This window comes from Stenella coeruleoalba (assembly GCF_951394435.1).
Source record: "Stenella coeruleoalba genome assembly, chromosome: 9".
NCBI lineage: Eukaryota > Metazoa > Chordata > Mammalia > Artiodactyla > Delphinidae > Stenella > Stenella coeruleoalba.
The window spans coordinates 22,283,808-22,310,806 of NC_137155.1; the positions used below are offsets into that span (position 1 = coordinate 22,283,808).

General features: G+C 34.7%; 1 long non-coding RNA gene across 3 annotated transcripts in view; it reads left to right on the forward strand.

Annotated features, from left to right (window-relative positions):
- LOC307191442 overlaps positions 1–26,999 on the forward strand; it is a 271,519-nt gene that overhangs the window by 168,429 nt on the left and 76,091 nt on the right. For all 3 annotated transcript variants that reach the window (XR_013829772.1, XR_013829773.1, XR_013829774.1), the window contains exon 3: positions 21,287–21,359. This is a non-coding gene — a long non-coding RNA (uncharacterized lncRNA). The remainder of the gene's footprint in view (positions 1–21,286; positions 21,360–26,999) is intronic.

The window sequence follows — 26,999 nt, forward strand, 5'->3', positions numbered from 1 at the left end:
TTAAATAATGCTGCTATGAACATTGGAATGCATATATGTTTTAGAATTAGTGTTTATGTTTTTTTTTTCAGATATATACCCAGGAGTGGAATTGCTGGGTCATATGGTAGGTCTATTTCCAGTCTTTTGAAAAACCTCCATACTGTTTTTCACAGTGGCCGCACTAACTTACATTCCCACCAATAGTGTACAAAGTTTCCCTTTTTTCCACATCCTCTCCAACATTTGTTGTTTGTGTCCTTTTTGATGATAGCCATTCTGACAGGTGTCAGGTGATGTCTCATTGTAGTTTTGATTTACATTTCCCTGATGGTTAGCAATACTGAGCATCTTTTCATGTGTCATGTTTGTTTTTTACTTAGTGATATTAGTGGTAAAAACCTGTGCACTTGTGATTCCCATGTTCTCAAGAAGAAGCAAGTAAATGTCAGAAATGAGATGTTTGTAGGGTATATATTGCACTTCAGCATATCCATAAAATTCAAATTTGTTTAGACAGAAAAGTGATTCTACATACTAGAAAAACACCTTGGAATGTATAATGCAGTCATATACTTTGATATGTACTTATTTTACTAGTTGGATTTATGGAAAAGGAATTCTTTTTTAAAAAATTTAATTAAAACCATTTTTTATTCACCCATAGCATAGTTATACACTAGCATAGATATATTTCAGATGTACATGCAAACATGAATACATGTACACAGGAACTTTCAGGGAACTGCAAGAATATATGGATTTCTAAACAGTCATGATTAGAAGGATAGAATAAGATAAAGCATCTGGTATGGGCTATATGCTCCTTATTATTCAAACATCTCTCTGAAATTATCCTTGTCCTCCTTAATGTCTAAATATTATTACCTTGAAAAATAGAATACTAAGAATCAGATGCCATAATTCACTTAAACAATCTCTATATTGCCCCAAATCTACATTGTAACAATTACAAAAAGTAGTGTGTTAAAGGAAGTTTCTTAGAACATACGAAACATTTTGCTAAATCAAGCTTATTGTCCTTAAGTCCAGAATTTTATCTGCAATGGAGTATTTTGATGAAATTTATATTAAAAGTGTAAATTTTCAAAACAGCCAGCTTTGATTTCTCTTAGTATATTCCATAGATTAAATAACCCAGGGCTTTTTTATGACTTTCTTTTGAACTATGTGAAGAAAATTGCATAGTTTGTATATTCAAAAGTGTTTTCATCAGTGCTGCACTTAACTAAAGGAAGGCAGAAAACATACCCACTAGATATTTTATAGGATTTTTTAAACTTTCACAGAATAAGGATGAAATAAGAAATTATTTGAATTTCAATTTAACACTAACAGATATAATCTTTGTACGACCTGAAGAGACATTTTGGTCTATAAGCCTTTCGATTATCAGAAACCAAACACAACTCAAATTGCAAGTCTTTGATGCACATCTCCCTCTGTAGAACTGCAGGCTCAAGGGCACTTGTGTCTAGAAAGGTTCCATGCCTGTGACTCAAACACATTTGTGTTTTCAGAGTACTATACGCTGTATCTTCAGTGTATGTCAAAGGTAGATCCTCATTTTTTATCTTATGAATTATTCTTTCATTCTTCTACAATTTGATTAATGAAAGTTTTCCATGTATTGAACAACTTTTTTGCCTGGATTATCCTTGATCAGATCTCCCATTCTAATTTTACCTAGTCCAGAAATAGTGTACCTATGGGTATACAAACGAGGCCAATTACTCCTTGAATTGCTTTATTTACTTTTTAAAAAATATTTATTTTATTTATTTTATTGACGTGTAGTTGATGTACGATATTATATTAGTTTCAGGTGTACAACATAGTGATTCAACATTTATATACTTTACAGATTTGATCACCACAATGTCTAGTAACCATCTGTTACCATACAAAGTTACTGCATTATTATTAACTATAATCCTTATTCTGTACATCACATTCCCATGACATTTATTTTATAACTGGAAGTTTGTACCTCTTAATCCTCTTTACCTATTTTGTCCATCAACTACCCGGTTTGTTCTTTGTATCTATAAGTCTGTTTGTGTTTTGTTTTGTTTGTTCTGTTTTTTAGATTCCACATGTAAGTGAAATTATGCAATGTTTGTTTTTCTCTGTCTGACTGATTTTTTTGGCCAAGCCGTGCGGCTTGCAGGATCTCAGTTCCCTGACCAAGGATTGAACCCGGGACATGGCAGTGAAAGCATGAGTCCTAACCACTGGACCACCAGGGAGTTCCCTGTCTGACTGATTTACCTAGCATTATCCACTGTGATTTGATGACTTTCTTTGGTGTTATGTTTGTACTCCTTTCTTTTTATTTTTGTGTGTCAGTTGTAGGTTTCTGGTCTGTGATTATCATGAGGTTAACAACCTATGTGTATGACAGTCTATTTTAGGTTGATGTTCATTTAAGTTCAAGCATATTCTGAAAGCACTACATTTTTACTCCCTGCCAAGCTTTATGTTTTGATGTCACATTTTACATCTTTTTTTTTTTTTTTTTTTGCGGTACGCGGGCCTCTCACTGTTGTGGCCTCTCCCGCTGCGGAGCACAGGCTCCGGACGCGCAGGCTCAGAGGCCATGGCTCACAGGCCCAGCCGCTCTGCGGCATGTGGGATCTTCCCAGACCGGGGCACGAACCCGTGTCCCCTGCATCGGCAGGTGGACTCTCAACCACTGCGCCACCAGGGAAGCCCACATTTTACATCTTTTTATGTTGTGTATCACTTAGCTAATTACTTTAGATATAGATAATTTTACTGCTTTTGTCTTTTAACCTTCATACTAGCTTTATAGGTGGTTGATCCGCTAGTCTAACTGTAAGTTTGCCTTTACCAGTGAGATTTTTTTCTTTCATAATTTTCTTGTTTCTAGTTATGACCTATTAAAGAAGTTCCTTTAACATTTCTTATAAAACTGATGTAGATTTTGCTTTTCTGGGAAACTCTTTATCTCTCCTTCACTTCTGAATGATAACCTTGCCAGGCAGAATATTCTTGATTGTAAGTTTTTTCCTGCCAGTATTTTGAGTATATTGTGCTAGTCCCTTCTGTCCTATAAAGTTTCTGTTGAAAAATCAGCTGATAGTCTTATGGGGGTTCCTTGTACATAACTAGTTGTTTTTTTCTTGCTGCTTTTAAGATTCTCTTTTTAACTTTCAACATTTTAATTATAATGTGTTTTGGTGTGGATCTCTTTGGGTTCATCACGTTTGGAACTCTGTGCTTCCTGAACTGGAATGTCTCATTTTTTCGTCAGATTAGGGAAGTTTTCAGCCACCATTTCTTCAAATAGGTTTTCTTTCCCTTTCTTTCTCTCTTCCTTCTGAGACCCCTTAGAGGGTCTAACTAATGAACTAATATGCAAGTGTTAGTACACTTGGTGCTGTCCCAGAGATCACTTAAGCTAGCCTCACTTTTTTTTTTCAATTTTTTTTTCTTTTTGCTGTTCTGGTTGGGTGATTTACACTGCCTTGTCTTCCAGGTTGCTGATTCATTCTTCTTCATCCTCTGATCTGATTTCCTCTAGTGTATTTTTCATTTCAGTTATTGTATTCTTCATTCTGATTGTCTCTTTTTAATATTTTCTGTCTCTTTGTTGAAGTTCTCATTGAGTTCATCCATTCTTCTCCCAAGTTTGGTGAATATCTTTATGAGTATTACTTTGAATTCTTTATCTGGTAAGTTGCTTATCTCCGTTTTGTTTAGTTCTTTTCCTGAAGTTTTGTCTTGCTCTTTCATTTGGAAGGTATCCTTCGTTTCTCCATTTTTCCTAACTCTCTTTGTTTGTTTCTATGTATTCGGTATATCAGCCATACCTCATACTCTTAAAAGGGTGGCCTTATGTAGAAGGTGTCCTGTGGGACCCAGTGACACAATCCCCAAAGGTCATAAGAGTAAGGTGCTCCAGGGGTACTCCTATGTGGACTGGGTACGCCCTCCTGTTGTGTTTGGATCACTTGCTCTGGGCGTACTGGTATATGGGCTTGGATCCCATGCAGGCGGCTACAAGGCCCAGCCATGTCTCCTGTGGGTTTGCAGATGTGCAGGGTTGGTCCCCAGGACAACTGACTGAGAGGTCTGGTCATGACTGCTACAGGTGTGCTGGTGTGCAGAGCTGGCTCCCTAGCATGGAAGCTGCTTTGGAAGGGCTAGCTGTGGGGGGCAGGATAGGAGGGGCTGGTCCTCAGGGGAACACCAGGGCAGGGCCCACAGCTTTAGCTAAGTTGATGGAGAGTGACAGAATTGATGCCAGTGCCAAGACAGCTAGATGGAAAAAGAGTTAAAAAAGAAAAAAATGGCACCTGACAGTGCTTCTGTACCCAGAGAAAGTTCTATCAGATCCCTGTCCCTCAGGCATATGCTCTAAAATTAGTCAATGAATTGACTTCTCCTGTGACCCAGGCCCTTTTCAAGCTACTGCCTCTGTGCTGGGACTCAGAGTGAGCGAGATTGTGCACAAGCCCTTCAAGAGCAGAGTCTCAGTGTCCCATAGACCTCCTCTCTCAGAAATAAGCCCCGCTGGTTTTCTAAGCCAGACACTATGCAGGCTTATCTTCCTGGTACAGGTCTCCTGGTCTGGGGAGCTCAGCATGGGGCTTGGGCCCCTCACACCTCAGAAGGGACCTCCACAGTTGTGATATCCCTCCCTGTTGTAGGTTATTGCACTGGTGGTGTGGGTTCAGTCTAGACCAAGTCTCTGTCCCTCCCACCCGTCTCGATGTGACCTTTTCTTTATATCTTTAGTTGTAGAAAATCCCTTATACCAGTCTTTAAGTCATTCTCAGAGATAATTCTATATGTGGTTGTAATTTTGGTGTGTCCATGATAGGAGGTGAGCTCAGGATCTTACTACTCTGCCATGTTGATTGATTTATTTACTAATTATAGAGTATGTTGCTCTCTATACTATAAAGTTCCTACATAATTGAAGAAAGATAATGTAAGGAAAATGTGTGATATGTCTGAAATTATTTAAGCTCATATTTAATTCCCTTACAATTCATGCATTATTTAATTGAACTTGTATATCTGCATATCATCAAGTTTATTTTAGCATAGCCATTTATATTACATGCAGTCTGAAGAATTTTAAAAATTTCCAAATTATTCACTTTATAAATATAGTGATATTTTATTCATTGAGCACTGTTAGGCAGGGAGAAATCCATATAAAGAAATTTTCAAGCAACTGAATCTTACCCTTACCCTTAAACTAGGAAATTTAAGCATAGACTTTCAGTGCTATGTGTTTCAATTATGTTTTGGTTTCTTAAAACATTTTGGTAGAGTGGGTGTTTTCTTCTGACTTCTTGACTAGATTATGAATATTTTCAGTTTCAGGTAATTAACTTTAGATAAGTGAGATTTGCTAAAATTTATCCAGAATATCAAAAATCATCGATCTTAAGGACACTATTTGACCAGATTGATTTATCCTGCCCCTCTTACTAATTATTTTAGTACAGTTGCTCTTTTACAACACTGCCTTATTCCCCAAACTAAGTGTAGAAATCAAATATTAAATTGCAATAAATCTGTTTAGTATCACCCACCAAAACAAATTGCAATAAATTCCTGTATTTTTTTTAAATGTAAGGAATTTAAAAGACAAAATTTAGTTTAGTTCTGTTGCTTGCTTTTATATTTCCTTACCATTTTCTTCTTTTAATTCCTCTCTCCCCTCTTTGTCTCTTTCATCTTTTATTTTTAAACAGGGTCTGCACATACGATTCAGCGCTTCATTTCTAGGGAGGTGTTATCACAAATTGACATACACCTCAACAGAATCAGGTCTTTAATGATTCCCAAACCTAAGGAATTAAAAACCTTCATGGTTGTGACAATAATGTTGGAAAAAATTATATTGGTTTGTTAACCATTTATATTGGTTTGTTTGATGTGGACAAATTTATTTTGATATAACTTGAGAGATGATCAAATTTATACTGTAACTATCAAAAATAAAAATAAAAGTAATATAAAATGTGATCTAAACCAGCTTCAATTTAAGTTGGACACTGTGAAATTGTTCTGACTCAAGAAGATCATATACCAAAATACAAAGACTTAATAGGGGGATTTCTAAGTGTAATGAATCTTTGTCAGATACCCCAGGGATTTACATTTCTCAACGTGACTCTACTAGCCTGTGAGTGCCTCAGAGGCAGAAACTGTGTCTTACATTCTTATTCTCAGCATAAAATCTGATGTTAATAATAATAACAAATTAGTAAAAATTATAACTCTTAATTATTTTAGGTGTTATATACATGCTGAATTAACATACCCAGAAATATCCGCATGGTCAACCACCTCAATTTAAAAGGTGTAACTTATTATTCACTATAATTGTCTTTGGCTTCAAACTGAAAGTGCCTGAACATGGTAGCTAAGATGACATTTCCTCATGAATAATTTTCTGCCAAAAAAAAATCAAAATTTTAATGAAGAAAGGACAAAAGTGAAGTTAATGATCTAGAGAAATGAGATTGCAGTTTAATGATTCACTGAACCCATACAGGCAAATGGCCCTGGGGAAAAGAAAATGTGAATTTTAAGAGAACCAGAAGCAGAATGAGCCACCATTCCTGAAAGTTGAGAAGAGGTGGATGTAGGACAAGAAAGAACATGGTTTTTAAATGGTGGGTGGTAACATTACTGATACGATTGTATAGATTAGATGACATAAATAGATTCAAGTGGAATTCACATTAATTATCATGTAAATTTCTAAATGAGAGATTCTTCTTAGGATGTATTATATAAAAAGAGAGGCAATGTAATTAAAGTCCATGATGTTAATTTTAGAGATACATTATTTTACTGATTGGTTATTTATCTCTCACCTGGCAATTTTAAATGTTTTCTATGCAGAGAATACTTTCACATTTATGGGAGGCATTATGTGTATAATTGATAATCAAATCTTAGAAGTAATCTTACTTTGTAAAAACTATTTTATATAATTAATTGGGAAAAAACAAGTGAAGATCTACTAGATAGTGGACATGGGCATACTTAGCTTCCAATTCATTAGAAACTTGAATGCATATACTTTGGAAGAAGTCCTCTCTTGGCCAGTAGGACTTCCAAATCCATTAGTTTCAAGGTTGTAGGATGGTGAAGCAAACTTTTTTTTTTTTCCAGTGAGTTATTAAGTAGAATAGTAAGAGCACTCCTGTCTCTCTCCTGACTTCTGTCAGGAGCCCTCCTCTCTCTCTCCACACCTACTTATGGGAGAGTGGCAATATATTTATTGGTTGTGGGTTTAAAGGATATACTACATCCTGTAAATTTGTACACAAACTTGCAGTGTGTCGTCTCTCAGCTGGGATTGTATGTGAGCCTTCAGCAGGCTGTTCCACTGCTCTATCAAAATGGGGCCCTCTATAGATGAGTAACGATGAAAGACCAATCTCTGTGCACGTGGGATCAATACCACAATTTTTGCCATGAATTATATCCCCAGGTGAAACACCATATTGTGGGCATGCCACGGTGATGAAATAAGTATTTTGTAAGTTGACTAATAAGTCCTTCCAGCAAGAAAGACAAATCTGTACCTAGATTTTTATATTTTCTTAGGAGGACAGTGAATTCCCTTCTATTTATGGAAGGGGTCCAATGAAATAATGACCCCCCAAGTAACTGGTTGGTCCACCCAAGGGATGATAGAAATTGGGACTTAGCATTGGCTTCTGGTGTCGTAGATTGAACACTAATCGGTGAAGGTAACTGGGTTCATCTTGGTGTTTTAATTATGTATTTTTATGTAACAGATCACTCTAAAGTTTAGCAGCTAAACAACAGTAAACCTTATCTCTCTTAGGTTTGTGGATCAGGAATTCTGACCCACAGTCTCTCATGTAGTTGCCATCAGATATTGGCCAGGAATGCAGTCATCTGAAGGTTTGTTTGGAGATAGAAGCTCTACTTCCAAGGAGGTCATTCACATGGCTGACTGTTGGCAGGAGCCTCAGTTCTTCTCCATGACTGTTTAGGGTGGGTTTAGAGTAGCTTTTCATTTAGGACTAGGTTAGCCCTGCTAGAAAGGCTTAGACTTCCATGGCCTCTACTGAATTTCCACGACGTCTGATGTGGTCCCTTCATTCTGGCTGGTCATACCTGCATGTCTCTTAGCCCAGTCTGGGAATTGTTTACCTTATTGCCTCCTGGTAGTTTTTTTTTTTAGCATAATGGAGAATTACTATACATGCAACCCTTATTGTTCATTCAAGGAGAATCCTATGCAGGTTTCAGGATCCCTTTCTTCTTATGGCTCCTTCTTTTCTGATACTCTGCACCAAAAGTTACTTCTGCTATAGTCTCCCTGAACTCTGATCATTGATTCCACAACACAGCTAGACAGCTGTGCCCTACTTGAGTTGCTCCCAACCTCCAGCCCATTTTACTGTCCAAAACTCTTCTGAGAAAGCTAAGGCAATAGTAAAAATCATCTCATTTGTTTCTTCTTTCAAGAGTCAGAGTCCTGAGTCACCTTTTTTCCAATATCTAAAAGCTGTTGTTTCTTATGTTTAACCAGATTTCTACTTGTTTATGTCAGGTGGTACATTGGATACTAGTAAATCCGTCATCATCAAAATGGCATTAGAGATTTCATAGCGTTGTGAAATAAATTAGGACACTTTTCCTCTTTTTCTTATGGGGGAGATTTTTATTTTCTTTGGGGTATACTTTTCTCTTTGCTATCTTTAAAATTTTATAAGATGAACTTTTTTACAAGGTTGATTTTAAAACATTTACTTTTCTTGCTTGGTTATTGTTTAACTTAGGTCACTTTTAATAATTTTATTTTCTCAGAAAATTTTCTCAGAAAATATTTCACATAATTGATACTTAATTCAAATTAGTACGGCATTGCATAGTATTCTCTGGTTTTTGTTAAAATCGTTTCTTTGATATTAGTATATACAATTTTTAGTTTTCTGTATTTGTTATTTCTTTATTGTTGTTAACTTGATTTACCCCTCTTAGAAAATTTCCTTACTGAACTCTATATGAAGGAAAAGTTTTTCAGTTTTTTATTAGTGTTATAATTTACCATTTATAAATGTCTGCATTTACTACATTGATTCTTCCTATTTCTCTATGGTTATTTTGTTTGTCTTCTTTCTTTTACTGAATGCTGAGTTAATCATCTTTTCTTTTCTATGTAACTTTTCTTGCTAAGATTCTATTTTTTAGACAAACATTTATTAATCAAATCAAAATTTTTAGTTTTGTTTTATTATCTACTTTATTAATTTCTGCTTTATCTTTTTAGAGGGAGGGCATCTGCCTTATTTGGGTTTAATGTCTTCCTATTCTACATTCTTTAAAGGTTAAATTGCTCATTTACATTAATAATTTTAAGTATATCTACTATATATGTTTTTCTTTTTAACAGTATCTTTTAAGTTTTGATATATACTGACTTTATTGCCCCGTAGTGTTCATTTCTAAGCTCTTATGTAGCTGAAAATATGTTTTTTTTTTCCTTTGGCGAAAAAATGCCATTCAAGCTGATCCAAATCACTTTTCAAGAAACCACTCTGTGGGGACTTCCCTGATGGTCCAGCGGTTAAGACTTCACGATCCCAATGCAGGGGGCCTGGGTTCGATCTCACGTCAGGGAAATAGATCCCGCAGGCCGCAACTAAGACCCGGTGCAACCAAATGAATGAATAAATATTAAAAAAAAAAAAAAAGAAAGAAACTGCTGTGTAGATTGATCATTGTCTTCTGTAACCTAGTAGTGAATAAAAATTTTAGATTAGCCTCATGTAATTATTCTGCAGGCAAATATTGACAATCTAGAATCTCTTTTCAACTTTCCTTTTATTCTCTCTCTCTTTTTTTTTCTTTTTTTGCGATACATGGGCCTCTCACTGTTGCGGCCTCTCCTGTTGCGGAGCACAGGCTGTGGACGCGCAGGCTCAGCGGCCATGGCTCACGGGCCCAGCTGCTCCGCGGCATGTCGGATCTTCCCAGACCGCGGCATGAACCCGTGTCCCCTGCATCGGCAGGCAGACTCTCAACCACTGCGCCACCAGGGAAGCCCTCCTGTTATTCTTAACTTAAAAAAATAATATCAGTCTTAGGCACTAAGCTGTGTCTCAATATTGCTTTTTTTTAGTTTATTTTCCTTGTATCAATATGTACATCCTACAGTTTCCTAAATATCCCTTTATTTTTTCATTATTAGCCAGTCTCCATTTGCTTCTTCTTGAATTATAAGTTAATTGGTTCACCTAATCTTCTCTACATCTTTTAGTTTTTCAATATTATGTCTATCCTTTTCCTCTGATTTCTTAGAAAACATTCAATTTGTCTTCTACTTTTTATTACATTTTACAAAGTATCCAACGTTCTTTTCACTGCATATATATTGAAGTTATTAATTTTTTGATCATGTTTTTCTTATGAAAGTAATTTGTCTTTTTAACCTCACAATGTTCCTTTTTATTTCCTAATAGCTTGATATTTGTCCAGTTCACCCTCCTCTTGATGCATATTGAGAACAAATACAAAAGATTTTGAAATTTTTTATTTATGGAAAAAATATTTGACATTAAAAGGGCCAAAGTTTAAACTAAATTTTAAACTAAAATTTAACCATGTCTTCAGATAAATATCATTAAAATGTTTATTTTGATTTATTTAGTAGTTGCAAGGAAATGCTAATTTCTTCTCAGTTATATTTGTATCTAAAAGGTGATTTGCTTATAATTCTTTCAGTGGCCAGAGCCCAGAGAGCTTTTATAATTCCATAGTAAAAAGACAAATACCCTAATTAAAAATGAGCAAAGGATATGAATTTAAAATTTCTCAAAGGAAGATATATAAATGGCAAATAAGCACATGAATAGATACTTAGCACCATTAGTCGTTAGAAAAATGCCAAGCAAAACCACGAGATGCTACTTCACACATTTTAAGATGGCTATGATCAAAAAGATAGGTAATAAAAAGTATAGGCATGTGGAGAAATTGGAACCCTCATATATTGCTGGTCGGAATGTAAAATAGTGCAGCCATTTTGAAAAACACTTCGGCAGTTCCTCAGTAACTTAAACATAGAGTCATCACATGACTCGGAAATTCTACTTGTAGTGGATTCCTTAGGATTTTCTATTACATGATCATGTCATCTGAAAATCAACTGAGATTTATTTTTTTCCTTTTCAATCCACATAGCTATTGAGGGAATTTTGAAGGTGCAGAAAGATGAGCCAAGTACTGCCAGCTAGCTGAAATTACACATCAAAAGAAATAAATCAATGGTTGAAATTTTGATTAAATGAACTTCACATAGGGGCGCTGCAAATTTTGTTTGAAACTAAATTGCTGACTTACTTACATAGGGTTCCTTAAACTCCCTCTAGTTAGAAATTTGATTAATCCCAGAGGTTGAAATGAGACTAAATCTGTAGAGGGGATTTAAACCGATCAAATTCAAAGGTTATGGGTTCACAGGAACATTGAACTAAGAAGACCTTCACATACACTTTGTTGGTCTAGTTAGATTATAGTATATGACATTATAGTATCATCCATTATGAGGATAAATGTGAGTATATAAGGGCAATTAATTTTATTAAATGTTATCAAAATGAGGATGACAGTAATCACACAAAATGGTTACTGGCAAAAATCACACCAAGTCTGCTTTTCTCCCCTTAGATATTGCTGTTCAGAGATAGTTTCAACAATGTATATATCTCATAATTTCAATGCAACTTCTATAACTACCATAACATATAAAACCCAGATGACAATAGAAGTCCAAAAACACTACTCAAAAAATCATCAAAATAACTGTTATGATTGTTCTTTTTAGGCAGAACTTTCAAGTGCATTCTTTACCCATGAAATGCTACAGATTTTTTTTCTTCTTCCAATAACTTCCAGTAGTTTCTCTTCACTTTTACCTTTGCAGGCAGTATAGGGCAATTGAAGTTATTCTACCACATTGTGTCCCACAAATTATTTTTTTCTATGGTTAGCTCTTGGCAGCTGTCTGCAGGACATGTGATTTACTCTAAGCCAAGGGTTTAATAAGTCCATTTCATGGTTATAACATCTGCTTTTCATGAAACTGTATGGAGAAAAATGGGTAAAACTCATCCAGAAGATAAATGTAGCAATTTGAGGGGAAAATTTACATTTTCCTCTTGCTGATAGTTTTAATTTTCCAAACTGAATTACTTTTAAATCATGTAATTTTAAAAGTTTCATCCAAATCATTGAATTAGGATGAATTCTGAACTTTAAAAAATTCCAAATTTATTTAACATTAGTCTTTCCCATCCCCAGTCTAAAGAAAAATAGAAATGCATCTAATATTAATAAAGAAAAAATACCTTATATTTGCATGTCAAATGTTTGAAGCACTTTTCACACATTATCTTGATTTACACAAAAACTCTGTACCTTGCGTCACTAGCCAATTATAAAGTTAGTAAATTTTCTTAGACTCTAAACTCCTCAAAGACTCATATTGTGCTTACATTTCTTGTTCTTTTCTTTTCAAAGTGTGTCTTTTTTTAAAAAAAGTTATACCTCAAATGCTTCTCAAAATATCTGACAAAGCAGTACTACAAGCTCTCTTACCACAGGTTTATCATATTATCTATTTTACTAAGTATAGAGGTATTGGATGATTTTAAAATTTCTTCCTACATGCTTGTAAGACTCATCTCAGATTTATACTTTCTATATTAAGCAGGTATTAATTAAGCTGCTATGATGTAAAAATTTGATTATTTCGTGTAGCTACTGAGAAAGAAAAATTGTATATATAGCTGCTGATAGCTTATAGTCAGCTCAGCATCTCACAACTGAGTTGTGGTGTGCCCTGTTGGGCATTAAGAACTTCAGAGAATGTTAACATTAGGTGAGATCATTCTGCGACTATGATAGAACAATACAAACCACCACAAATGTAAACATCATAATGACCAAACATCTCTCTCTCCTGGCTGATATGAACGCTAATGCTTTTCGAATAACAACTCTGGCCTAACTTGACTTCTTCCTCCTCCCTCACCAATTTTATCTCGTTTTCTTCAAAATTCTGGGAGTTCTCAAATTTTCTCAAAACTGGAGTCACATAGTGAATGTCAATAGCATATAAATCTACTTAGATTGTGCCTATATGCAGATTTCAATTTAAATACCTTAATTAATTTTACTTATTCAGCTAATCTAAATGGCCTAGATAAAAATAAATAAGATACTCAAATCACAAATTAGCCTTAATACCTGACAGCACCCAGTCCCATACAAACCCATACTTCCTTAAATTTTGCTCCAAATTACTCAGCATAGGATCAAGTCTATAATAATCTTACCCTAACTTCCTCTTACTTATATATGCCGTAATTCTCATGGTACACGATTTCTCTTACTACAGCAAGTTCATAAACATAAACAAGTTTGACTGTAGGTGTGTTCCTGGTGATCTTTAGATACTGAGATTTACCATTGCATATTTACATGCAATATATATATATATATACATATATATGTATATATATATGTAAAAATATATATCTGTGTAAATGTGCTTAGAGTTACCTATAATGGCAGAGGGAGATACAGACACATAAAGAGATATATTTAATTTAGTGGGAAGAACTTAGCAAGTATTTAATAAATGCTGGGTGAATTCCTGAACAGCTGAACAAAATTAATAAAGAATTTCTGGCAAACACATTATAATGTCCCTGGGATTGGGTTATTCCCCAAGATGTGAACGAGACAGCAAAGTTAATGAACACTGTACTAGCTTTGAATTTTAAGAAAGTGAACCTCCAGTCCAGGAAAACATCACCCTTCAAATGCTATAATGTCTTGGTGAAGCACAAGCAGTGGTCAATTTCTGTGGCTCTTGTGTCTTAGAAAGAGCAGATTCTGGGCCACTAGAGGCTCTACTGAAAGTGTTCTACACCAGTCTGTTAAAAACTTTCTATAGTAACTTTACCCTTTGGGACACACAATGAGGAATTAGCCTTCACACATCATTTACCAGCCACTCTTTGTAGCCATCCTGCTAAGTCTTTCAGTAGAATCCCTTATTCCCCATTAACTCAGGACTAGCCTAGGACTTCAATCCAATTTGCTGAGGGCTCTGGTTGCATTTCCAATTCTTCTTAGCCTCTCTGTGTCTTTCATTTTGATTTGTTGTACTGACATCTGCTGGATAACAGGTTCTCTTCCCAAACTGCTTATCACCAGGCTCCACTTGTTTGATGGGTGGGAAGTGATTTGATGACGTGCTGGAGATTTGAAATTCTGGTTTCCTTTCCTATTTTCCACCCCCTCACCAATTTTAACTAGTTTGCTTCAACCTTCTGGGAGTTCTCAAATTTTCTCAAAACTGGAGTCACATAGTCAATGTCAATAGCATATAAACCTACTTAGATTGTGCCTATATGCAAATTTCAATTTAAATTCCTTAATTAATTTTACTCATTCAGCTAATCTTAAGTGACCTCTATGAACAAAAATAATCCCATTTGAGGAAAATTTACATTTTCCTCTTGCTGATAGTTTTAATTTTCCAAACTGAATTACTTTTAAATCATGTAATTTTAAAAGTTTCATCCAAATCATTGAATTAGGATGAATTCTAAACTTTAAAAAATTCCAAATTTATTTAACATTAGTCTTTCCCATCCCCAGTCTAAAGAAAAATAGAAATGCATCTAATATTAATAAAGAAAAAATACCTTATATTTGCATGTCAAATGTTTGAAGCACTTTTCACACATTATCTTGATTTACACAAAAACTCTTCAACAAAAGTTGAAGAAAATTAAAACTGTTGTAAGAATGGAAGTTGTCTAACGAGTGTAAAGCTGTAAAATGTACTTACAGCACAAATTTTGTGTTTGCGAGTCTACTTACGGTTATAGCAAAAATACCAAAAGCATACACTTTTTTTCCTGATAAATTCAATGGTTAACCCATTGGTGCTTAATTAAATAATGTTCCATGAATGAAGGGATTTAAATTATTTTTACATTCTGATGGATTCTGAATTAGTATTTATCTTTGTAATTATCTCTCAAGTTAAAGATTTAGGTATCAGTAAATTAAGCCCAAGATATATACACAGAGGGAGTGGCTTCTCCAAGAAATGCATCTAATTAAATTCTATAAAACATAGCATATCCTATGAGATTTATAATGTGTACTAAATAAGCAATTTAAGGGAAGTCACCTTCATTGTTTACCTAATATGCAATGCAAAAATAGGAAAATAAAAAAGCAAATAACATAGTCTTGAGAGAGTTTTTGATTGTTAAATGAAATAAAAGTTAAACATAATTATTTCCTGTGACATAAAGACAAATTTCGATATTCTGGTTATAGTAAAGACAGTATAACAATATGCCTGAGGCACAGGATATTCTTTAGCTGATTTTATGTACTGCAGTTGTGTTTTCTCAATGCACAGTTTTAAATAATATTAGAGAATTCAGTGGGTTCATTAACTACAGTAAATGAAAAACAACCATCCTATTGCAGTAGGCATTTTTATAGATATCAGATTAGAGGGAGAAAAAAAGCAAAATGGAATTTTTCTATGTTGCATATTATCCTGACTCATAATGCTAGTTAAAATTGATACCATTTTAATTTAATGAATCTCATCAAATCCCACTGTCAGAGACACCAAGCATATGCTGACAATTAAGTGACCAATTTTATAATTTTGTCTTGAAGTACTAAGTAAGAACTAAATACATTTACAGTCCCATCACCTTAGAATCCTACAGTTCACCTACAGTGGCTCAATTTGCCTCAATTTGCCTCAATTTGCAAATGACTGATTCTGAAGAAGAAAGACAAATCAGTTCTAATTTGAGTAGCCTTCCTAGTATAGCCGTAAGAGTTTTGACCATAACATTTTGTAAACACTTAGTCATTTGAAATTTTTACTCTGCTTGCATAGAGTATCGCAAAATAGACCAGTTTAGGTAATTTCACTGTCTTATATTTATAATATTCATGTATGTATTTATGTAATTCTTATATAGATTTGTATATATTAAAATTAATATATATAATATTTATAAAAGTAAGAAAAATCTGAAAACTGAGAACATAAAGGAGATAAAATTATCCACTAAATTATTTCTATACAGTCTTCCTGAAAATAATGATTTCATTGACTACTTTCTGACTATTGCATTCCTGGAAACCCCTTCACCAAGGATTTCTTAGCTAGCTAAATGTGCAAGATAACTGCTGATGCCAGGAATCCTTGATCTGCATTGTCTCCTATCTTAATTTTAGATCCTGTGGCCTATTGGCCAGTGTGGTTGGTTTCTTTGTAATTTTGTTGATTTGTCTGAAATAGTAATATTAATAAATGTAAATAAACTTATATGTAATATTAATGTATGTAAAAATCCTCAAGGAAGTATGTTAAAAAAACAGATTCCTAGGTACCATGCCTAGAGATTTAATACATTAGGTAGATCAAGGAGTCTGCATTTTAATACGTACCCTAGGTGATTTTGATGTAGGTCTACAGGCAAAACTTTAGGGACATTGTGGATACTTAGGAAGTATGAAAAGGAGTTGGGCAAATGAAATAAGTTGATGGTGTGTTATTTCATGTTCAGCGATTCCCAAATTTTTGTAGTAGAGAATTGTTCTGTTCATCAACTTAAACTTCAGTTAATGGAAATCTGAGTGTTTAGAACAGCTACACTTTGTGAGAGAAAGAGAAGTACCATCACTGGTTTCCCTGGTAATTTGACCAGGGAGTCTTAGAGGAATGTCAAAGGGCAAAAGAGTTTAGTAGCAGTCATTGGCTTCTGAGTGGCATGTTAGAATTGGTGCAGTAGGCCATTAAGCTTAGTTGAGTGAGCACTTGGCCGGACACAGATCTCCTTCTCCACTTTAGTCCTTTACTATCTGTGCACAGTCAGATGAGGAGCTGCAAGTACAGCAGCTTGAACTGTGGAAAGGGAGTGATGCAGTCACCATACAGGAAACTAGGGGCATTAATAAATACCGATGATTGCTTAAGCTTGTTATGCAAAAATTTGCTATTACAAATATTACAGGACATTTTGAGGTATAAAGAGAAAAAAACAAAGTTTTTGAAGGCAACCGAATTTAGAATCAAATTGTTGTTTTGTCTGTTATTAGCGCTCTGACCTCAGACTCTTTGTTCTCAAAGTCTCAATTCGCTTGTAAAATTATGCTTATCATGTAAGACTGTCGTGAGGATAAAAATAGGTTAAAAAAAACTGAAAAATTTTTAGCAGAGTGACTGAAAAAAATTTATGCATACATATATTTGTTTTTCTTTCCTTGCCTCAATTTGTTTGCTAGTGATCTCAGGTGGCATCTGCCTGCAGCAGCTTGAAACAGGGTTTCGGTTCCCTGGCAGTGATTGAGATTGGGTCGCGGCAGTGAGAGCACCGAATCCTAGCCACTAGACCAGTAGTCAGTGACAAGGCCCTGGCCCTATGGCTTTGCAGAAGAAGAATTCCCACAAAGACAGAAAGTAGTGAAACAAGTAAAGTATTTATTAGGAAAAAAAGAGTACAGTACATGTGGATAGACACACAGGCGGGCTCAGAGAGAGAGTCGTGCCCTCGTGACAGTTTGAATCACTTTTATGGGGCATTTCTTCCGTGTTTCCTTTGACCAATCATTTTCATTTGCCTCGTTCGAAGTCCACATTTAGTGTATCTCAGGATTTTCCCATGTGTGCGTGCGAATCTCTTAACCAAGATGGATTCTACCGAAGGGGCCTATGGGTAAGTGAGCATTAGTTGGCATCACTCCCCTTTTGAGCTCCAAGGAGCCTTTCTGCACATGTGTAGTCAGGGAGGTCTCCCTACTTCAAGAATGAGGAATATGTGGTCTCTTATCTTCTATCTGGGCAGGGCCCAGCCTCCTCTCTCAATTGTCCTGTTATTCCCATCTCGGAGTATCGATCCACAAGGAACGAACTCGAACCGTTTGCCTTGTCTCCTGCCTCACTGTGACCACATTTTGAATCTTTTTTCTCAATTTCATCATATGTGTCTGTATAACCTTTCAATTTCCATTTGAAAAACCAAATATTTGTAGTTTTCACAAATGTTAGGGAATGATAAGAGTCTAAAAGAAAATTAAGCTGTAGCCTGTTAGAAAAAGGAGGATTTTTGATACTTGTTTTCTTTTATTAAGTGGTGCTTATTTTTTCTTTTGACCACTTTGAAACATTCAAATAAACCTAGATATCTTTTACAACTATTGAGTATTATTAATTTTACTTGGATTTTATTAGAAAATTATACCACACACTTAAATATAATTTTACATTTTTTGGCTGAGGAGCACATTTACATTTTATTATGAAAAATAGGTAATTTTTAAGATACACTTGTTTTTTATAAGGTGAAGCCCCATTATCTCAGTAATCAGTTTTATTTTTTGATTTTTCACTTAGAGCTTTCCTCAGTTTTGAATAACTTAGGTCTCTCTCTTTTTTTAGATGTAAATGTGCTTTGTGTAGATGATCTTATTCTGCTATATGTTGCTCAGGTCTATTTAATAACCACTCTAGAGAATGACGTGACAAACTACCAAGTAGCACTACACACTAGGTATTTCAGATTAAAAAATTAAATTGTTGTTAGAAGAATTTTATAGTATGAAAGTTGAACTTTAATACAAACTATAACCTAAGAAACAAACTTTGATGTGTAGTGAGTTTATCTTACATCCTTTTCAAGTGAATTTGGTTACTCACATGGAGAAAGGCTTTCTTCCGAAGACAGTTTGTCTCTGAAGTCGTCCTGTAAAACTGACTTCTCCACATTATTGCAATAGTGAGTTTCTTGTATATATTTAATATAATGGAGACTTTAAAAGATAATCATCAGATATGAGGAAATGTAAAACATATCGGGTATTAATGTACAAGTACAATTATAAACTGACTTGAAGGTCTGGAATTCCATTTTAACTCTTTAAGGTAGTTTAATTACTCTTAATTGAAAAGAAAGTATATTTTAAAATTAACACATATGTTAGGATTTTCTAAAATCAAAATCTATAATGAAAAGAGCTCAATTACATGACTGAAATGGGAATTCTTTAATCTATCTTTAGAATACATGCAATAATACAATAGCTGTGAATGAAATTGTAATACAAATTTTAAAGTACCAATAAAGGAAAGAAACGAAAATTTAAATATAGCAGTTTAAAGTGTAAAATCGGAGCACACAGAAAAGCAGAAATAAGCTGTGGTATTATAAAAATATCTGTTTTTATTAATCTGGGGGCAATTTTTTTTATCATGTATCATTTTATCAATTGTGGGCAGCTCACAGACTTAGGATTCCACATTTCGTCTTCTGTGATTGGCCAGTATTTATGTAAAAGATACAAAAAGCAGAAAGAGATAAACATTGATTGACTGCTTGCTTTACGTTTCTCACCACCCGCTATGCACTCATGTCTACGAAGCACACCTGTGACAGGCCATCGACTATGACTGCTTGTCTGAAATCTGATCCTGCTGCAATGATTGCTCGCAGTGCCTGATGACCCAGATGTAATTCCTGGCTCTGGTTCCAACTCTGAGCTGACTTTGACCTGCTGGCAGGGACTTCCAACAGCACCTGAGCTCTGCTTGTGCCAATATATCTGACATGTTCAGAGCCAGCTTCTGGCTGGTGAATCTGCCACTCAAATAGCAGGTTTTTGTACGTATTAGGAAATCAAACACAGGACTTGCCAGAAGTGTTGTTTCATTAAAACAAGATATGAAAAAAAAATGTCTGAAATGTGAGTAGACCCAAGTGGGTAGAAGACCTTGTCTGAATAGTCACTTCTTTTAAGCAAATCGATATACATTTATTATATTTGTATCCTCTATGATAAATTCTCTGGTCTCTAAGTTTAAAAAATATTCATAGTTAAGGGCATTAAATTTAAAAAATGCTACTAAGAATGATGCTTTCTTTTTTTTTCTCAATTCATGTCACCAGCTTCTAAAAAGTCTATGCATAATTTGTCAGGCCATTGTTAAGAAGTGATGTAATCATTGGTCACCTTATGAACTGTGCTGGTGACCAGAAATAGTAGGAAGTTAAAATAACAATTATTTTTGTGAAATATTTTACCATGAAACCTTTTCTTTGAATACCATGGTGGGTTATTTTTTTACTCTTTTTAATCTGGGAAAATAATCTCTTTTAGAACCAATGTGTCTATATGTGATTTGTTAATAATCTAGTTAAATTAATTACAAATATTTTACCATATATGTTCATTTTCAGTATTTGTACACATAAGACTATAAATATACGTACTCTTAGTCAATTCTGCTGTATCCTATATAATACTTATGGAAGACTTTTAAGCAAATGTAAACTATAATATAGTCCACCTAATGTATGAAATGTAATACTTGACTAAAAATCATTTTAAAAAGAAAAATGGGGCTTACCTGGTGGCGCAGTGGTTGAGAGTCTGCCTGCTGATGCAGGGCACATGGGTTCGTGCCCCGGTCCGGGAAGATCCCACATGCTGCGGAGCGGCTAGACCCGTAAGCCATGGCCGCTGAGCCTGCACGTCTGGAGCCTGTGCTCCGCAATGGGAGAGGCCACAACAGTGAGAGGCCCGCATAACGCAAAAAAAAAAAAAGAAAAATGAAAATATTTGCCATTCTTTCTTGGACCTAAAGGTGACATTAAAAAATACTTACATATGTTAATTAATAGGAAAATATAGAATAAATCTAAAAGAATGTAGGTATTATCTAAAGTAGTTAAATATTTTCAAGTAAGCTTCAGAGAATATTGCAGATATCTACATTTTCTTCATTTTAAGAACAAGAACTTTAACTGGGTTGAATGAACATAAGTCCTCAAGGACATCATTTTAGTGTCACTTCATGTCAAGCCAGTACATTAAAACCAGTGCTCTAAATATTCTAACCAGTTCAAGCAAAATAATTCAACAAAGTAAAAGGCAATGTCCATTGTACTATAGAGTAGTTTCAAAGTAACAGCTCTCCCATGTTTAGTCATGTGAATATCTTGAATAAATGAAAAAGTAATGAAATGGAAACATGTAGAGAAACAGAACTCTGAATATGCTTAAATGTGTACAAGTAATAATCTGTAAATAGCACAGACTCATATATAAGTCAACAACTTATTGTTGGTAGATGAAGTAGAGTTGTAATATAAAATTAATTTCTTCTGTTTTTTTCTTTTGTTTTAAAATTTTTCACTAGATCTGTTTTTGTGGAAAGAAGATGAGTGACTCTACTGAACCTCTGTAATACCCAGACGCACACTGGCATTCGGGTAAGATTTGATTGATGGTGTACTCGAATGTAGATTTACAAATGTGGCCCAAGGCCAGTTTCCCCTTATTTTGACATGAAACACTGTAATTCTTAATATTAAGTGTTTATTGGGATGGAGAAAAACAAAGCAGTTTCTAGCAACATGCAGAGAATGAGAATTGGTAAATTAATCAGTGTTACTACCCACCCATAGGTCTCAAAGCTTATAGTGGATATTCCACCCACGAAATGGTAGCTACTCATTAGTGCAGAAAAACTGCCTTCATACAGCCCACTAGTGCTATTACGCTGGTGCTGTCAATTGGATACTCTTAAAAGTTCTGTTTTGTCTATTAATCCCACGTGTCATTTTTTTTTTCTTGGAAATTTAGATTCTCCCTTTGTTAAATTTAAAAACACATGCTAAAGTATAAGAATATAATATGCTTTGATTTAGAAGCTCCTAAAACAGCGCATCAAAAACATTATGGTCTAGAAAATGTTTATGAGCCTGAGAACTGCTACAGAGTAGCAAGCAGATTTTTTTTAACAGTGCCTAAAATTCGGACATTTGTCTACACAAAAAAAGATAGAAAACCTTGTGAATTCTATCTTCAGATTTATGTGAAATTGTAGAGATTGCAACTAATATCTTGTACTCTTTCAACAAAAGTTTGAAAGGATGGCTAAACTTTACAGTGAGGGCATACACATCATAACTGTCATTGACAGACGTGGAAAGGTAAAGTCCAGGTTGACTTCCTGGAGGCTCTAACATTTTTGGAAACTTGTCATTACACTGGTCATGAGAAGATTTTTACTGTCAATGCAGCAAAATCTCTCTAGCATAATGGTTTTTCAAAGATCAGTTTAGGGACTTCCCTGGTGGTCCAGTGGTTAAGACTCCATGCTTCCAAAGCAGGAGGCACCGGTTTGATCCCTGGGTGGGTAACTAATATCCACATGGTGTGAGGCACAGCCAAAAAAAAAAAAGTAAGATCAGTTTACTTGGACTAATACTTACTTAACAGGAGAAAAAAATGTTTTCTTAACTTATAACTACACTTGTGTTAAAAATGGCCCACAGGGGCTTCGCTGGTGGCACAGTGGTTGAGAGTCCGCCTGCTGATAAAGGGGACATGGGTTCATGACCCGGTCTGGGAAGATCCCACATGCCGCGGAGCGGCTGGGCCCGTGAGCCATGGCCGCTGAGCCTGCACATCCGGAGCCTGTGCTCCGCAAGGGGAGAGGCCACAACAGTGAGAGGCCCGCGTACCACAAAAAAAAAAGGCCCATAGTCATCATTATTTTCCTTTGCATCCTAATGGTGACAAGATACCTCTTAGTTCTCATAAACAACTGACTCATTTTTTTCTTGCGCGTTCTCTATGGCAATTTCCTTTATTGGACATATTTTGCTATTCTTATTTCTAGCTTACCTTGCTTTTTTATGCTGTTTAATAATATAGATAATTTTATAGTGCATAATTCTTTTGATTGAACAAAGATCTTTTTAAAAAATATTTAAAATCATCATCACAACAATTGTATAAAATACACAGGATTAGAAAGTTTATTCAAATTAGCTCCATAAATAGATCACGTTTACCACCTAGATAACAGATAATAACAGAGCTAGAGTTGGAACTCTGAAGGCATAACTGCAAGCTTAGAGATTTTTTTCCATGCTGACTTTCACTATTGCTGATTTCCAAAGCATGCTTCCTATTCCTTTTCCACTCACTTACAGTATATGATTTTACTGAATATAGACTAGAAATTATATTATAACATCAAATCTGATCTGAGAAACTAATCAAAACTTTCATGAAGTTAGAATCTAAGAATCTTTGTACAGAAATATACATAAACTCTTAAAATTATAGCACATTTATTATTGCTATTATTAAAAAGCGGGAGAAAATTTTAAAATTCTGGAGTCATTCAATTCTCTTCAAATTCTAACTGCTAATATGAATTAGACTTAAAGGGAAAGGCATAAAATGCCAACAATTATTGAAGGAAAGTAAAGCTGAAATGCAAAATCCCAGTATGCTCTATAAGGTAAAGGTACTAAAAAAAATAACAGGGCTTCCCTGGTGGCGCAGTGGTTGAGAGTCTGCCTGCCGATGCAGACGACACAGGTTCGTGCCCCGGTCCGGGAAGATCCCACATGCCGCGGAGCGGCTGGGCCCGTGAGCCATGGCCGCTGAGCCTGCGCGTCTGGAGCCTGTGCTCCGCAACGGGAGAGGCCACAACAGTGAGAGGCCCGCGTACTGCAAAAAAAAAAAATAATAATAACAACAACAATAATATGCACTCACAAATATAGGACATAAAGCTTATTTATGAGAATCCTCAAAAGCATATAGAATGAAAGTGAATAATGCTAAAGCTGACATAACTATCTCTTTTGGTAGTCCAATAAAATATTGATTCTTAAAGGTAACAACAGTCATGAATTAAGGTGACTAATATAGGGCTTCCCTGGGTGCAGTGGTTAAGAATCCGCCTGCCAATTCAGGGTACATGGGTTCGAGCCCTGGTCCGGTAAGATCCCACATGCCCCAGATCAACAAAGCCCATGTGCCACAACTACTGAAGCCTGCGCACCTAGAGCCCGTGCTCCGCAATGAGAAGCCACCGCAATGAGAAGCCCGCGCACCGCAACGAAGAGCAGCCCCTGCTCACCGCAGCTAGAGAAAACCCACATGCAGCAATGAAGACCAAACTCAGCCAAAAATAATTTTGTTTAAAAAGGTGACTAATATAAAGTAAAATAAGTAAACCAACTAATATTTGCTGAATTTATTTTTCATGAAGCTATTCTTACTTATTCTCATAGAGAAAGGAAACAAAAATTTATCCAGAATAATATAATTGTATTGACATTAAATAAGAAAAAAGAAATGCATTAAATAGTAAAAACAAATTTATATGTTAAATGAAGGTTAAAAAAAAAGATCAGTTGCTGAGTTAGAATATTTTCTACTCTTGCACTTGAAAAATGCCAGTAGTTTTTATTGCAATTACTTTTTGTAGGTCTATTGCTTTCACATTTCAGTTGTCATGATAATGTTAATTGTGTAGCATCCATCATAAATTTAAAAGGGCAGACACCGTGGTCCATTTGCAAAGGAGAATTTGATAACTTACAAGAAAAAAACCCAAAATATTTCATCTGTTCAAGCCTTATGCAGAATGCTTAACTCTTTTAATCACAAAACCGTCTTATCCATTCCCTCAACCTGAGACAATGAAAATACAGCATTTTGTGTTGTTTCCAATTAAGCTTTCAAAATTCTGAAATGCAGCTTCATTTTAAAAACATTGATAAGTAATTATAAATGATTGAGATGTTCTACATTTGCAATTTTTAACTCTTGATATGTTTTAAAATCATCTATAGATGGATTGTTCACCCAGCAGTAAAATTTTACTTTCTGACTCAAAAATGCTTCTAAAAGTTGGAATTTGAATAGTGCCTACATCAATCAAAACGCCCAAGAAAATTGATTTGTTAACAATATCATTTTATGATAACATTATCTGTTCTGTTTTTGTCTTAATCCTGCTAAGAGTGTCAAGATCTACTATCATAAAGAATAATGAGCCATTGATAAATGTTTGCAATGGGATAATTTATGTGTTCAAAACCATCAAAATCTAAAACAAGTTTGGAGGGAGGAGGAAAAGGAGAGGCAAGAGAAAGGGGAGAAAGAACAAGAGAAAAAGTAGGAGGAGGAGAGCACAGTTAACAGTCAAATGAAGACAGAAACAATATAATCAAATTTAGGAAGGGAATACAACTGAGTTGAATGTGAGTGAATTCCTATGCTACTGATTCATTCATTTATAAAAATAATATTGGCAAGAATGTAACTAAAATGAACAATAAATTATTTCACCATTATTATTTATTAAATTAACCCAATTATCTTTTAAATTTGTTTTACTTTTATTAATAAAAGAAATCATAAAGAATTAATTTTTATTTTATTAGTAACTTATATAAGCTAAAGGGAAAACTTAAGTCTGAAGATATTATCTCAAACAAGAGGAAGTTATTTTTTCTTAACATTTGATTGAATGACTTGTGTTCTTTTGTTCTATTTGTCAGCCCAGTTGGAATAGATCATACATTTTCAATGGTGAAAAATTAACTCTTCCGGTTTAGAACTTTGGCTCCTTTCCATAATGCTCAGAAAAAAACACAAAAAAACTAAAAATCAAAAACAAACAAACAAAACTAGGAAAAATGATGCCAAGAACAAAACCAGCCAACAGTTAGAGTGAAGAGATCACTTAAAAATTTTTTATTAAATATCTTGGATATTTGGGTCATGTTCTAAACTTATCTCAGAGATGCAATATTCTCTAATGATTTCTGATTTCACATTCAGAATTCCTAACTCAAAGTTATATTTTGGGTTCTCTGGCTACAGTGCACCCATCCCACTTCTAACAAAAGAAGCATAACTATAGAACCTTTGTAATGTTTAACTTACATCATACTCACTTAGGGAAAAGTGGGTCTTGTCATAGAGAACTGGTACCTAGCATCATAACATGATTTTTCTTCCTTTTTCTCCATGGAAAATGTCTACTTCATGGTATTTGAACATGACATTATAAGCGGTAATCAATAGAAACATAACTGAGATAGGTAATTACTATTTTCTTTTGAAATGTATTAACAGTAACATTCTTTCCCCTTGTATTTCTTTCCTTCATTCTCCAAGAGAATCAAGAACATAACTCTTTCTAAGTGTAATATCATACCTTTAAGTAGGAAGTATTCTGCTAAGTGCCAAATAACGTACACATTTTATATACATTTGCTTCCATTATAATTGCCTTGGAAATGATTTATAAATACAAAAGGTGAGGTGAAAGCTACTGCACCACATCATGTCCAGGTTACACTTGGCCAACATCACTATCTGTTACCTATTTCTTGAAAGTTTCTGAAACAAAATTTTGCCTACCTTCTTTCCCTTCCTCTTCTCTTTGCCCATCCCTTCCTTCTTTTCATTTCATCCACTAAATATTTTCCTCTCATCTCCCTTTTTCTTTGTTAAGTAGATCATTAAAAAGTTCTGCTCTCCTACTAAATTTCATCTTTCAGGAGTCACCTGAATCCATATATGAGAAATACCTCAAATTCATAAACTTTAATATAAAGTCTCTTGGGTAGTGTTTGAAGGGGTGGGGAAAGACAAAAGGTACTCTGATTTTTTCACTGCTTTTCACTTTTACCAAGTCAGCATCAACAGCTTTGATCCAGCTGTTCTCACTTACCATCATATTTCATTACATTCTGAAATCCAAAGACAAACCTGAATAAGATTCCTTGTGTTCCTAATTTTGCATTTATGCTACATTTTACTCTTTTTTCCCTTTATACACATTATTACTCCTGTTATTTGTAAACTCTGTGTTTTGTACTATATTCTGGTATTTTATTTTAATTTCATCTTCTTACACTTTCCCTCCTGTTTATTCACTCTTCCACATTCAGACTTCACCTATACTGTTAAGATTCATGTTTTTATGTCTTATTGAAATGGTTTTTATGATTTTCTTTTTTGTTTGCTTTTCTGTTTTTTGGCTCTACATGACAGACAGAGATTATTTATAAACCCCTTATTGTTTCTCG